Source organism: Hemitrygon akajei, chromosome 15, assembly GCF_048418815.1.
Source record: "Hemitrygon akajei chromosome 15, sHemAka1.3, whole genome shotgun sequence".
In the NCBI taxonomy this organism is placed as follows: domain Eukaryota; kingdom Metazoa; phylum Chordata; class Chondrichthyes; order Myliobatiformes; family Dasyatidae; genus Hemitrygon; species Hemitrygon akajei.
Window position 1 is genome coordinate 55,650,716 of NC_133138.1, and position 15,469 is coordinate 55,666,184.

The 15,469-nt window shown below is 40.4% G+C and overlaps 1 pseudogene; it reads left to right on the top strand.

The window, feature by feature from the left end:
* Nucleotides 1–15,469, top strand: part of LOC140739069 (uncharacterized) — a 44,317-nt pseudogene that overhangs the window by 7,963 nt on the left and 20,885 nt on the right.

A 15,469-nucleotide genomic window follows, 5' to 3' on the forward strand; every position in this document is an offset into this window, starting at 1 on the left:
AAGGAGGTCAAGCAGTGAAATCTTCCAACAGGTAGGAGCAGGGCAGTAAGGCACAGGCAGCAGACAGAGAGGACCAGAAGGGCTCGGATGTGATGTCTTGCTCTCACACAAGTAGTACAGGCTGAGATGAAGTCATGGACATCTTCAGAGATAGACAGCCACCAAAACCATTTCTTTAGAAATTGCAGGGTCCAGTGAATCCCTAGGTACCCAACCAGATAGAAAGAATGACACTACACCAATATTCAAAGGTGCACCACCTGGCAGGGCATGGATCCGACTGCTGGGCAGCCTTCTCCTCGGTTTCCATTCGTTAAGTCACTGGAGCAGCTATAGATGTGCAGGGAAGGATGGGCTCTGGATTGGCATTGTCCTCAGAGATGTTAAACTAGCAGGAGAGAGCATCGACCCTGATATTCTTGCTGCCATAGGTTAGGGTGAAATTAAACTGAGTGAAGTAAAGAGCCCAACTAGCTTGACAGGAGTTGAGTCTCTGGGTGTCACAAATGTAGGAGAGGATTTTGTGATCTGTCCATATCAGAACAATGTGTTCTGCTTCCTCCAGCCAGTGTCACCATGCCTCCAGAGCCTCCTTCTACTGCGCTCACAGTGCATTGTGTATAAAGCTAGGCAAGGAGTTAAACACCTTCTCAAAAAACACCCAAGACAGAAGCTTTCTTCAGGATTTTTAATGAGAAAACTGAGAAAATGCAGAAAGTTATTTAAAATGCATATTAGATTCAATACAGAATCATCATACACCTTAATATACTAATATTATTGATTATTCTCATGATTAGTGCTTTCTTGCAACAAAGTTCATGTGTATATGTTCAATGGTGGGGAGGTGATGGACTGGGTGTATCCATTAGTTTTTGTAGGATTTTCTGTTAACGGGCATTGGTGTTTACATACCAAGCTGTGAAGCAGCCAGTCGATATACTCCCCCCCCACCCACACTTCCGTAAAAGTTTGTCAAAGATAGCCAGGAAAGATGAAGAACCAACAGCAGTTCAGGTGAATTAACCAGTCAGGAGAGCTGTTCCCTTTGGTTATTCTCTAGCACGTTGGAGTTCTGCTGTGGAAAGATTGATCTTGCTGATGTCCAGAGGTCAACCATGCAGAGCCTTGAAATCAATATTCTCTTGTTGAGCCTGGGAGATATCCAAAATGTTTCTGGCTGGCCTAAAGTCAATAAATGCCCCAAGCGCATAGGTCTCTGACCCCAAGACAGGGAAGCTGGGAGCAGTACTTGAGGAGGGAAAGCTGCTTGCAGGATGAATTTCCCACCAGAATTCCCCTTCTTGCGGACAGGTATTCTCTTTTACTGAGTGCTTGGGACATGATTCCCAGAGATTTCTTGGAGAGCCAAAATAACGGTAGCTTGTTCTTCTGCGCTGATCTTGTTCCTTATGAGATAGGTGCAGGCCACCACACCTGCAAAGATTCTTCTGAAGCAAACATGAGGAAATCTGCAGACGCTGGAAATTCAAGCAACACACACAAAATGCTGGTGGAACGCAGCAGGTCAGGCAGCATCTATAGGGAGAAGCGCTGTCGACGTTTCGGGCCGAGACCCTTCGACTTCTGAAGACTGTTTTCTGGGTGATGAGAGAGGGGGTGAATACAGATGCTGATCTAATGAGTAGGAGGCTCAGGGCATTCTCTCTCTCTCTCTCTCTCTCTGTGACACTGAACTGCCTGGTTGTCTATTCAAATGGTCAGATTTATCAGATCGTTCAGGCATCCCAGCTAACTCATGGGAATCTCCAAATATGCCTATTCAAAGGGAAGGGTTTTCAGGGTGATATTGAGAACCTTGAATTCATGCACTGGGAACATACAGAAGTCCTGCATACCTGGCAGAAGCAACAGACCGTTTCAGAAACTAACTTCCTATACAATCACCTCCTTACCCATATACGTATAGAAGAGTATAAGTTCCATTCGGTATAGGAGCAGAATTGGGCCATCGAGTCTGCTCCACCATTTGATTAAGGTTGATTTATTTTCCCTCTCAACCCCATTCTTCTACCTTCTCCCTGTTTCCAAGTTGGTCCCATCATCACCTATTAAACAAGATTGCGGCATGACGCAGTTTGCAGCGGTCACTCCGGTGTTGATATCTGTTATTTGTGAAGCGGGGTGCCATGCGCAATCCTAATCTGATGAAAAACAGACATGGGAGCACAGAGGAACATCTGGAAATCTCCAGGAAGACCTTCTTCATTGCTGCTGCTGTTGTGAGGTCCAGGTCTCTGCTGAGAAGAACAGGCCCCCAGTCCTTGCGGTCGTGTTGCCGGTGGCCGTTGGCAGGGGTGTCGTAGTGCGCTCGGCAGAGGATGGTGCTCAGAGAAGCTGTGCTGGAGGGGATGGTCGGAGGCTCAGAGGTTCGACGGACTCGAAGTCCGCTGCGGTCGGGGCGCTTTCCCTGTGTGCTGTGTCTGTGAAGCTGGGTCCGACGGAGCTTTCATTGTGTGCTGCATCTGCGAGGCTGAGTCCAGTGGTGCCTTGGAAGTCCATAGCAGGGGTATTCCCTTCTGCCGCCTGTGTGGGATGACAAGTCTATCGGGACCCTAAGTACTTGTGGAAACTGTGTGGTGGTTTCTTTCGAACTTAGTCTTTTAACATCTTTGGACTATTTTTACTGTGCCCGTAGTCTGTTTTTTTTTAAATCAATTATGGTATTGTCTGCACTGTTGTAACTATATGTTAACTATAACTATATGTAACTATGTGGTTTTGTGTAGGTCTTGTAGCTTTAGTTTTTGGTTTGTTGGGTGGTAGAGTTGGTCTCCTGACTTGGTGTGTTTGGGTAGTCTTGTTTTGTCTGGTGAGTTTGGAGCTCCTTTCCGGGGAACGTGCTAAGATGGTAGCAAGATATTAATATGCAGCAGCTTTTCCGGACTCTGGATTTGTGGATTACCAAACCTTATGTGGATTTTCTGGTGTAGTCTGTTTTGTCGTGTGCTTTTGTGATATCATTCTGGAGGAACGTTGTCTCATTTTTTAATTGCATTGCATTTGTGGTTTCTAAATAACAATAAACTGAAACTGAACTGAACTGAACTCAGAATTTACAAAATCTATTGGGAATTAAATATCTTCAATCTTGAAAGAATGCCTTGGAGAAGAACAATGGAACCATTGTCATACTTGTAGTTACTATGTCCTTAAATAAATACAGATGCGGTTCTTGTCAATGTAGCACTTGTATGAGCCTAGTATGCTCTCTACAATGGAACTGCAAGGGATGAGATCATTTAAACTGCTACACTCTTAGGAATATTACATGGGACAATATTTTCCTGATTGCCTAAACTAGGATCCACAAAGGATTCCAAATCTTCACCACTTCCTGCACGAATACACAAGTTATAGACTTACATTCATGCTCTAGTCACCACCTCCTCACACTGAACCACCTCCCTGATATCCTGATTTTCTGTCAGGTAATCATCTGGGACCTTGCACTGAGTATTGGAATCATTCATGGTTTCCTGTCCCTGCTGACCCACTGCCTTCCCTCACATCCCACATTTTTGTCTCCAGTGCACCACCCCTTATGATACAGCAACATCAAAACAACTCCCTTCAAAACATGATACGTAGGTTGCCCGAGCATCATCCTTCTTCAAAACAGGGAACTCTGCCTCCTCTGTCTCGGTTCTCTAAAACATAATGCCTTGGCAAGTAGCAGTTTACTACAAGTGGACACATCTACATACCTTTCTTAAGCACTCATCCCCAGCCTACAATGCTTTATACGTTGATAGACCTTCATCTGAGTTTCTTCCTTATAGTTATGTTCTGAGAAATAGTAATTATACCTTCTCACCAATGCAAGTACTGCATTGACTTAAAGTCTGTATCTCCTACTTGGGCCCTACAGAATATAATTGGTTTTTCTCAAAAATCATCAATCATTGTTTCCTGTTTGCTGTAAAATAAACCATATTCTTATAAAAATATTAAATCAATATATAAAGGAAAATATAGGGATGTTTACATGGGAACAATTATATTCACAAAATCTGCATTAAGTATCCACCAAATATTTATTTTTCAAATTAACTTACACCTAAAAATGTTATTTAGTGCCTGTATGCAATGTGACTAATATTCGATTCCATTACATTTTCATTTCCATTAACACATCTGATACCAAGTTTTCATCATATTAGTTAGCACTTAAATTCTTAAATTTACATTGTAATGTAAACCTGTGACACTGTAATTATAATCTACAAATTCCAATGACATTGCAGTGCCACAAATTCTATTCTCATCTTATGGAAATATGGTGCCACATTCAAATCTTCTGCCAAGCTTCTGGAGACCTGTTATTTAATTATATATTAACATACAAATATTATTTGAAAATAATCAATTAGGACTAAATTAAATCTGTGACACAACTATATACCATCAACCTCAACAATTTGATTTCTTCTCTACAAGATAGCTATACTTTGATTTCACTGTCCATGTGCACTGTACCTTGTCATTAATGAATATTTAAATTATTTTGCCATTTCTATATATCACTTCTCTATTTTTCTGATACTACAATCTTATTATTACTAAATTAGGAAATGATTGTCTACAGAAAATGTGATCCATATTTTTTTTTCAATGATCTGCTGCATCTTGTGTGAATTGAGAAGCTACACTACTGATGCTGAATGAATACAGGATTTGACATACAGACATAGTGAATGTAACTTACACAGAAATGTCCTGGAAATCTCCCTGATTTATATTTCAAACTGTAGCAAAATTAAACAAGCAGACTGTGAAAAAGATTTAATTCCTCTAATAAACCATTATTTATCCGAACAGATGCTAACTGACCTCTCAAGCATTTTCACCATATTCTATTTTTATTTTAAATTTGGAACACCAAGAAACAATCTTTTGTTTTCATAATTGTGACTTTCAAGCAAACAATTAAAAATCACAAAAAGAACTAAAGAATCCACTTGATGCATAGAAATTATATGTTTGAAAGCATCATATTATGCACAGAATATTTTACCATATGCATTTTAATACAAATCATCTCAATTCAATTATGATAAAAAAAGATACAAAAACTGTATTTCAAGACAGCGAGGATTTTAAAAAGCATTGAAAGTAAGTCAGAAATAAAATAAAATATGTGACTGATATTTTTAAGTAAGAATGTAGATATCTGAATAAGTTGCTGAATAATTTGCAAGAGTCTCTTTTGTTCATTGTTACCCTGTATAGGTAAGTAAAATCATTGTTGACAGCTGCATGCTCTAATATTGCAATACTAAATAAACATACACATATGTATTAATAGAAAGGTGATATAGGTCATGTTAGATTATAGTAAATATGCTGCAAAGGACTCAATAGTTGATCTAAATGATTTCACCAGGAGATAAGGAGATGCATTATTATATTAGGCACTATTCTGTCTGATCCAACTATTTTTCCATCAGTAGAACATTGTGAATTTAACGACAGAAATAACTTTCATCTAAACCTAACTGTTGGTGTCCATATTCATCAGCTTTCTTATAAGGATGTGTACAGACTCAGAACTGTTCTTGCCATGGAGTTATGGAAGAGAGTAATTCAATCGGCAAAAAGACTGCTCCAGCAGCTCAGCGCAAAGGAAGATTGCAGTCTTCCGATGCAGTATCCTCGACTAAGACAGAGTACAGCTATTATAATCCATAAACAAGACAAATGGTGTACAAAAGCGAGAACGTAGCTTTCTGAACTATTTGAAAGGGGCACTGTGTAAAGGTGAGCAGAATTCTTGACAGTCATGTGCACCATAACAGTACAGAGCAAGCAGGCCCCGACGACTGTATGAATTGATGAACTCTTGATCACCAAGTAAATCTGTGCATAAAGTAAAATAAGCCATGACTCCTCCTCATGATGTTCAGAGCTCACAGCAAATTGCCAGCCAGCGGCGCCAAATAGGTCTATGAATACTGTCCCAGGTGGTTCCAAGAATATTAAATCCATCCTTTTTGTCATATGGATTAGAATCTCACACAGCAGTTGTAACCACTGTAAACTGAGACTCCTTACACTCAGTATGGTCTCCATCACAGAACCCATTCTTTCAAATGGCAGATTTCTTTGTTTTTAATGTGATTAGTATTCAATCATTTATGGTTCCCAGAAACAAAAAATAGCATGAGGAAGTGCAACAAATAGATCCCCAGAGGTCTACTTGTCAAAAACGATGCATGATAATTGAAGAAATGGTTTATGTTTTTGAATATTATAATAAACTTGATACAAGCTCAATAATTTGTTTTTCTCTATTCTTTTCAATTTTAAAGGAAAATTGAGATACTACATGTCATCATGGAAGAAATGTTCATGCATCAGCTTTCCTGGAAATGACATATTTACGGCAAAAGGATCCTGAAAACATCTCCTTAAGTTACAAATGTACATTCCACGTGAAGTTTCCATAAAATATATTTGACAAATGCTGTTGTAGGGCAGGTTTATGCCTAATTTACAAATGGGACACATTCAAAACCTTTTGATGTTAAATTGCCTGTTCTTTTTTCTTTTCAATTTTACTGTGTTTGGCTTTTTATCATTGGTATGCTTGTGTTCTGTATGATAGGTGAGCCCCTGCCCCTTCGACTTAAGCAGAAATGAATCAGCACAAAAGCAGATGCTACAAAATATCGAACAAAATCTCTCATCAGATGAGTTATTAGAATATTTTAGATCGAGGACCCTCCTCGATCCCAGTCAGCTAGTTAGGAAATTAAAATGTATCATATCTGAAAATTCCATCAAAGTCTGAAGCTTAGTTACCAGGTATCATGTAAAATGTGGATATCTTCACTTGAAGCCCTCTTTTCTATCTGATCCTTGTGATTCTCACAAGGAGTACCAAAATCTATCAGTTTCTGTCCAGAACATGTTCAGTGACTGAACATCCACAGCTCTGAGGTAACCTTTAACAAGCACAGTTTATCAAATCCTTCATAATTAAAATCCACCAATCTAGACAAGATCCTAATGAACTTCCTCTGTATTCTCTTCAGCACAACCACAATCTTCTCATAGTGTGGTGATCCAAACCACACACAAACTCCAACTGGTGTTTAACCATTGTTTTGTAAAATTACAACATGATGTCCCTACTTTTCTTTTCTTTACCCCTATCTACGAGAACAAGAATAACCATATGCCTTCTTCACCATCCTATCAGGCTGTTACACCATGTTCAGGGAACACAGTACATAGAGTATAAAACATAGAACATGTACAGCATAGTACTGACACTTCATGCCACAATGTGCTGGTGACCTATATAAACATACTCTAACTAACCCAGCCTTTTTTCTTACATCCATCTGCCTATCTAATTCTCTTAAATGTCCCTTTTGTATCAGCCAATGAAAAAATGGATTTGAATCCCAAGTTCCATTTTTAAACAATATCTCCTGGTATTCTACCATTTACTGTATGTGCTGCCCCAAAGTGCATCGCCCAAATTCCATCTGTCAATGCTTCACCCAGTTTTCCATCTGATCTATATCCTGCTGTAGCCTTAGATAACCTTCCTCACTATCCACAAAGCCACCAATCTCAAACTTAATAATCACTCCTACATTCAAGTAACAATCCTTGCTGTGTGTCACTGGTCACAGATTTCCAATTAGAAAAGCACTCTTCCACTAATGCCCTACCAACAAGCAGGATGCAGTTAGCCAGGTTGCCTCAGATTCCATATGCCTTTATCTTCTGAATCAGACGAGCATGTCACATACCATACTGAAATGGGGTAGACAATGTCTATCCCGTGCCTTCATCAATATCCTTAGTTACCTTCTCAAAAAAAAATCAAATTACTGAAATAGATTTACTACACAAAGCCAAGCTGACAATCCCTGTCCTTCCCAATACGCATAAACTGTCTTAGATTATTTACCAGGAGTTTCTCTCCTGTAGATGTAAGGCTCACTGCCCAATCCGTGTTTCTCTTCTTAAATAAAGTAATATTTTGTCATACTTTTATTTCTTATTTCAGCTTTTCAGAACCCAGTTTTTCAATTTGTGTTAATGTGCATTTTATATACAATGAAACACATGGTTTGTAGGCCTTATCAATGTATAAATATACTGTTTGTGTATTCTGTTTACCAAAATATAGAATTTCCCAATTCCCACAATATTGTACACGTGTCACTCTTCTGACTTTCGCTCAATCAGTTTTGTTGCGGTCTAAGGTCAATTTTTAAGTATTGACAAGCTAGTAACTGGGGATAGGGTTACGTGTCCTGCAATACATGGAGACATACGTCAGTAGCATTTTAAAATGCAGCCAAAGCATTGGCAGATTATTTTTGTCTTATAATTATTCTGAATTGATATGAAGATCAAATATACAGCTTACTTGTGGTGACACTGTTAAAGGGAAATCGTCAATATTGCCATTTAGTGGATTTTGGAGTGTGCCCATAGAAAATACAGATTAGTCAATGCTGCAAGGAGATTCAGGTTTAGGTTAGTTATAGCCGAATGTGGTAGGTGTAAGAATTGGGTTATAATATTCCCTGCTAATAGGAAGAGCAATCCTGTCTGGTTGAAGAAAATGGCTGGAGGAGACATTGCAGTAGGCAGAAGTGGGATCCCATGTTCCTCAGCTAAGTGATGCATTTGACGAAGTAATTTCATTACATGTAGACAAGCAAGTTTCGAGAGGTACATTCACCTACAACTTAATGGCTAAGCTGGTCCAACCTATTTCAATTTGCTCTCAAGGTTACATTAGCAATTCCTCCCAAAGGCATCCTCACTCCTTTATCTACCATCTTCATCAACATTCCATTTCTGCAGCTCATATTGATAATTAACCCCATCATTATATAGAGCGCAACCTACATCATTGTTATTAACAACAAATGATATCTATATTTATAAACACACACAATTACGGTCACTCATTGGTCATATCTTTCAGAGATGGTCCTCCAACTATTACATAAATTACAGCAGCAGGGGAGACAGTGGAGAAAACTCTTTTGCAAGGTCACTAGAGAAAGGCAAAATTCAGTGTTTATCTAAACATATGAATACAATTCACATTTACACAGCCTTAAAATCAACAAGGAATGAAAACTAATCCTATGGTTTATGATCATTTTCAGTCCCCTTACCCTAACAACTCTAATTCATATTTCATATTTCCTATGGGGTCCTATCATATCCCAAAGGAGGACAACGATGACCCTTGTTCACAGCTGTCACAGTAATTCCTATCCATAAACAGCTTCTGAAACTCACACCTTGGTACAGCTGGCAAGGCAGATTAAAAAAGTGTCTTCATCTGGTGAATCACAACTTGCAATACAGCAATTGCAGATGCTGGAAGCAGGAGATGCAGCGGAAAATCTCTTTGGGAGAGTGTACAACCATTGCAGCTTTGTCAGCAAGGACGTTCAGAAGGAGATGAGAGAGATGATGGTAAGGCTAGACACGGAGATGAAGATCGCCATGGGTACTCAAGGGTACTCCGTGATCCTCTTGAGTACCAAGGGTACTCATTACCCTTATCTGAGTCAGTATTCTCCACACTCTCTCAGCTCCTAGTGACTGAGTCTTCCACTGCACAAGTGCAGGTGTAACAAACTATAGCAAGAACCTTATGTTGCACTGGAGCATATCAGTAGTCAGACCAGAGATCTGAATAGCTCTCCTTTCTTCATTCTCCTTAGATTGAGATTTACTTTGCTCCAACTCTGTCAGTGCTAAAGTAACTGATGAAATCAATCTGGGACTCACAAACTCAACCACGAGGTACCCAATAGAGTTGGGCCTTTGCTGAATGGACTATAGATGCCCCTGAATCTGCTGATGACCTGCACACATCGTAGCAATCAGCCTGTGTCTACGTCTGCCTGGATCACAAAGGATGCATTGGAAGAGGTTTCAGAAAAGTGAAAATAATTGCCTTCCGGAAGAGCACCTATCTTTTTTTTAATTAAAAACATGGTTAGAGCTTGTTCATTGGCAAATTATTAAGTGTGGTACGGTGAGCCATGGATAGAGAAAGCGTAAATAGGACTGATTTATGCTTCAGGAAGCTGGAATAAAACTTTGTTTGACATTTAGAACTCAGATGAGTGGACTGAGTAAGTGAAATGGAAAGTTGCAAATCTGAAGCCACTCAGAGTACTCCAGACAGTAATTTCCTCAGGACTTTTGCATTACCTTCATAGCTTTCCTTTTCTCCTTTATGTTGAAGCTGTTTTCTATTATTTGTTCCTCCTTTAAGTTAACCCATCTTGCTGAGAAATGTATATGAGCCAGAAGTGACAAGTGGAAGATTTATCTTTGCTATGTTCTGAGGTCACGACTATGAACCAGAAACCACACAGTTTGTTCTGGGATGTTGGCTAAGCAGTAGCTCCCGACAACATCCTAGCTGTAATATTGAAGAATTGCCCTGCAGAATTAACCGTCCCTCTCATCAATATTGTCCTGTAAAGACAAAGTGGAGAATTATTCTTACATGGATTTAAACTGAGAACCATTGCAAAAAAAATGTAAGTTTCAAGCTAAGCATAGCTGGGTATTAAATATTCTGAGAAATGGCATTTTGGAAACATTGTCAGAGAAGAAAAAGAGAGTGGAGCTGCCCTGTTAATAAAGGGTGAAATCAACACAATTGCAAATGACCTTGGTTCAGCTGATCAAGATGTAGAATTACTTTGTATCAGGATGAGAAATAGCAAGAAGCCATTCATGGAAGTAGCAGCCTTGTAGGACAGCACAAATCATGTTCAAAAGGAATTGCAATAATTCTTGCCATTTTTAATCTTGATATAGTCTGGACAAATCAAGCTGGTAAAGTTTATCATGAGGACAACTTCATGAAGTGCATTCAAAGCAGTCTCTTGGATATCTTTTGCAGACACAGCCTATTTTAGATTTGACTATGTATAATGAGACAGGATTAATGGTCTCATAGTAAAGGACCTACTAGGGACAGTTAATTAAAACATGCTACAGATACTAAATTTGCTGGTAAGAAACAGGTCTGAAAGTAATATCTTAAATTTGAAAAATTGTAAATGCAAATGTACAGTGCTGTGCAAAAGTCTTAGTACTGTATTTGTCAACGTGGAGCGGACACCAAGTTTTTAAATCCGGTGAGAGCAAAGGATGTTGGGAATGGTGAAGGTGGAGCAAGGCCAGAGGCATATGGAACAGGTGGCAGAGAAAGGATGCCAAGGGCCGGGGATGTCACGGATGCAGATGCACCGAGCCATGAGACACGGGGCAAGATTATTTGATTCCAAACAATTAATATGTTGATCATTGCAGAGCGTCTCTCTGGTGCTTCCCACTCCCTCCTCTCTCCCTCCTCTTTTCCCAACTATGATTCCCCTCTCACTGCCGTGTTCCCATTCTCAGTCCACAATAGAGAACCATATAAAAATCAAGTTTACCACCACTCACATGTCATGAAATTTGTTATTTTTGAGGCAGCAGTACAGTGCATGACATAAATTTATTATAGTACTGTACAAAAGTCTTAAGCACCTTAGCTATATATGTGTGCCTAGGACTTTTGCACAGTACTACATGAGTAGAGAATTTGGGACACCACAGTAGTGCAATGCAACTACAGCTCAGGGTGTTAGAGTTTGGAGCTTAGTTCTGATGCTGTCTGTAAGAAATTTGTACGTTCTTCCTGTGAGTGCATGGGTTTCCTCCAGATACTCCGGTTTCCCCCCCACCATCCAAAGATATACTGGTTAGTAGGTTAACTGGTCATTATAAATTGACCTGTAATTAGGCTAGGGTTAAATAGGTGGGTTGTTGGACGGTGCAGCTAAGAGCCTGTTCAGCACCGTATCTCTCTAAAAAAATAACTAAATTGCCTAAAGAAATGTTACAACCAGGGGTCATTTTCTTAAAAAAGAAATGACTTTTTTCAGTTAGTATGTGGATTGCATTTTCTTGGTGTAACCTCGTGGGTATGCAGTATCCTTGAATTGTTATGTCTAATTGTTTGTCTTTCGACCAGCTCTGGGTTTTCACTTTGTGTTGCACGTGTCTCATTTGGTATCATGGGGATTGTTAAGCTCTCTTTGTATTTATCTCTTTTATTCTGTTTGGGGTTGTGGTGAACTACATATACCTGTCTGGACATGCACCCCCCCCCCCCCCGCTGACTGCTCCTGTGGCCCCTCCCACTGACCATGGCTCCTCCCACAGACCCCGGTATAAAGGCGATTGGGGCCTGAGCCCAGCCCCTCAGTCTCCAGGATGTAGCATGGTGGTCAATTGCTGCTTGTTCTTTCTTCCAGTCAATAAAAGCCAATATCTTGCCTCACGTCTCGGAGAGTTATTGATGGTGCATTAGGGGTGATTGAATTAGCACAGGATTCTCAAAGTCTTGCCTTGTAGTTGTTGTCAGTGGGGGTGATTGCTTCATCTGAGCACCGGGGCTGTGTGATTGCTCCTGAATTCCTACATGCTCCAGGGTGTATTTCCGCAACACTCGCAAACCCCCCTTTGCGTGGAGTTGGTGGATCCATGTCTGGTGGAACTCAGACTGAGTTCTTCTGTGTACCATGAGTTATTTCAGTTCTTCAACATTTCATATAGTTTACCTGAGTTCCAGTTAGTTTTGTTGGTAATTTCTGTAATAAATCCTTTGCTTTGTTTTGTTTGCCCGGCGGAGCACGACCCAGTGCTTGGACGATTTAAACACCAGCCCAGGTAGACTGGAAAGGCAGGGTGCTTGGATTGGAGGTGAGGTTCGTGCCAGTTTCACTCATTCTGCCTGATGTACACTCCTCTCTCCACGACGCTGAGGCTGTGAGTCTGCTCCCGTGGCTGTATGCTTTCTGTCTGCAAATTTCAGGGTGGCCTGCCCCACTGTATGATGAACTTGAGACTAAGGCTTTGGGCCTACTCCGGGTGCTCTGTGGATTCGGGTCTATGGACTCATTTTGGTTTAGAATGCTGTTGCATGCTTCTATTGCTGGCATGATCTGTGTTTTTTCCCTGTTTCGCTGCACATAATTTGATAATAAATGTACTTTGAATTGCCAAAATCTCTGCGATTCCTGCGCTCAAGTTCACTAGTGACCATGACAGTTAAATTGGGAAAGCTCTGTGAAAAGATCGTCAGATAAGGGCATTTAAGGAAAAAGTTCTTAATTCACAGCAGAGATATAGTTAAAAGACAGATAAAAGATGTGTGATATGAAGTGTGGTATCAAATTGAAAGGAAGGGAAATATTAGTTGTAGAGCAGTAGATCCTGAAAATGTTAGAGATCAATAAAGGGTGACTAAAATAGCGAAAGTAAAAATAAGGAAAAGCAAGAAATATATAAAAAGCATAGCCAAGGTAAACTTTAGCTAATGGGAGGATGATACAGGGGAATAAGAAAATAAAGGTAACTGTGCACAAATAGTCTGTACACACAGGCAGAAAAGGAGTGGGAGGAAATCTTAAAACAGTTACCTGAGGAATGGTACTAAAGGTTCTCAGAGATTGAAAAACTGCAAAATCACAAAAGGAGGGAGACAGAGAGCAGCATACTATAAGGTGGTTAACCTGACAGCTATCATCCATTATACGTATTCAAAATGTTTTAGAACAGTCTGGAGGAGATATAATTAGGTGAACTCTGGTTGATTAAATTTCAGTACATTAAGGATATAATCAGCAGGGTTTATCAAGGGATATTGGATTCCAAGAAAGCCTTTGATAAGGTGGCCCAATTGCTAAAAAAAATGTTGAAGGTAAAAACCCATGATATTGGAGGTAAACCACACAGTAATGGTTGTGGAGAGAGTAGAGCCGTGGGCTTGAGGTGTGCCAATGTTGATTATCAATGAGGTGGAGTTGTTATTTCCAATCAGCACTGACTGTGGTCTTCCTGTGAGGAAGTCAAAGATTGAATTACAAAGGGAGATACAGAGACCCAGCTTCTGGAGCGTTTTGAACAGAACCATAGGAATGAGTGTGTTAAACACTGAGCTGTAGTCAATAAACAGCACCCTGATGTTAGTATTTGTATTGTCCATGTGATCCAAGGCAGATTGAACAGCCAATGAGATCACAACCATTGTAGACCTATTGTGGTGATAGGCAAATTGCAGAGGGTCCTGGTCCTTGCTGAGGCAGGAGTTGATTCTAGCCATAACCAACCTCTCAAAGCACTTTGTTACCATAGATGTGCATGCTACTGAATGATAAACGTTAAGGCAGCTCACTCTGCTCTTCTTGTGCACTGGTATGATTGTTGCCCTTATGAAACAGCTGGCAAATTCTAACTGTAGCAGTGAGAGATTGAAAATGTCTTTGAACACACCTGCCAGTTGGTTGGCACAGGTTTTCAGAGCCCTACCGGGTACAACATTGGGACCTGTTGCCTTGTGAGGGTTCTTCCCCTTGAAAGATGTCTAACTTTGGCCTCTGAGACAGAGATCACAGGGTCACTGGGTGCAGCAGGGATCCTCATGGCTGTAGTTTTATTCTGTCTTTCAAAGTACACATGAAAGTCATTGAGCTCATCTGGGAGTAAAGCACCACAGCCCTTCATGATCTTAGGTTTTGCTTTGTAGGAAGTAATGACCTGCAAACCCTGACAGAGCTGACGTGCATCTGATTCTATCTCTAACCTCAAATCAGAATTGTTCTTTTTCCCTGTAAGTCATATCTTTCTTGCCTTCGCGTATAGTCCTGGATCACCAGACTTGAATGCCACTGATCAAGCCCTCAGCAGACTACAGATCTCCTAGTTCATCCACGGCTCTTGGTTTGAGTGTTCTCGTAGGCACACACACATCCACATAGGTTTTAATGAAGTTAGTGCCGACTGTGATGTATTCATTAAGACTCGAAGATGAATCCTTGAATGCTGTCCAGTCCATCAACTCAAAGCAGTCCAGTAAGCACTTCTCCACCTCCCTTGTCCATACCTTCTTGGTCCTCTGTACTGGTGCTGCAGTCTTCAGTCTCTGCCTATACCCAGGGAGTAGAAGTATAGCCAGCTTATCAGACTTCCCAAAGTGTTTCCATGGGATGCACTCTTGATGGTAGTAAAACGGTGGTCCACTGTGTTGGCTCGTCTGGCTCCACAAGCGCTATGTTGGGGATAACGATGAGATTCTGGGCAATAGCTTGGTAGATGAATTACGTGAAGAAGTGTACCTGATTTGAAGAATAGAAACTCAGAATTCTATTTCAGTATGGATGTTTGTATACAGCAGGATTTGGATATCCTCATTTGAAACAGAATTTGACAATCAGGTGGGGCAACAAGCAAAAAAAGTGAGAAATTTACAAAGGGGATCATGGAGTTTAAAGGATATTCCAGGAACTCAGCACTATCATGGAAGAAGCAGTCTGTTTCACTGGCTGATATGTACTTGCATTTAAGTTATTTCCTCCACTGTGACTCAGCTGAAGATGATGGAAGAATG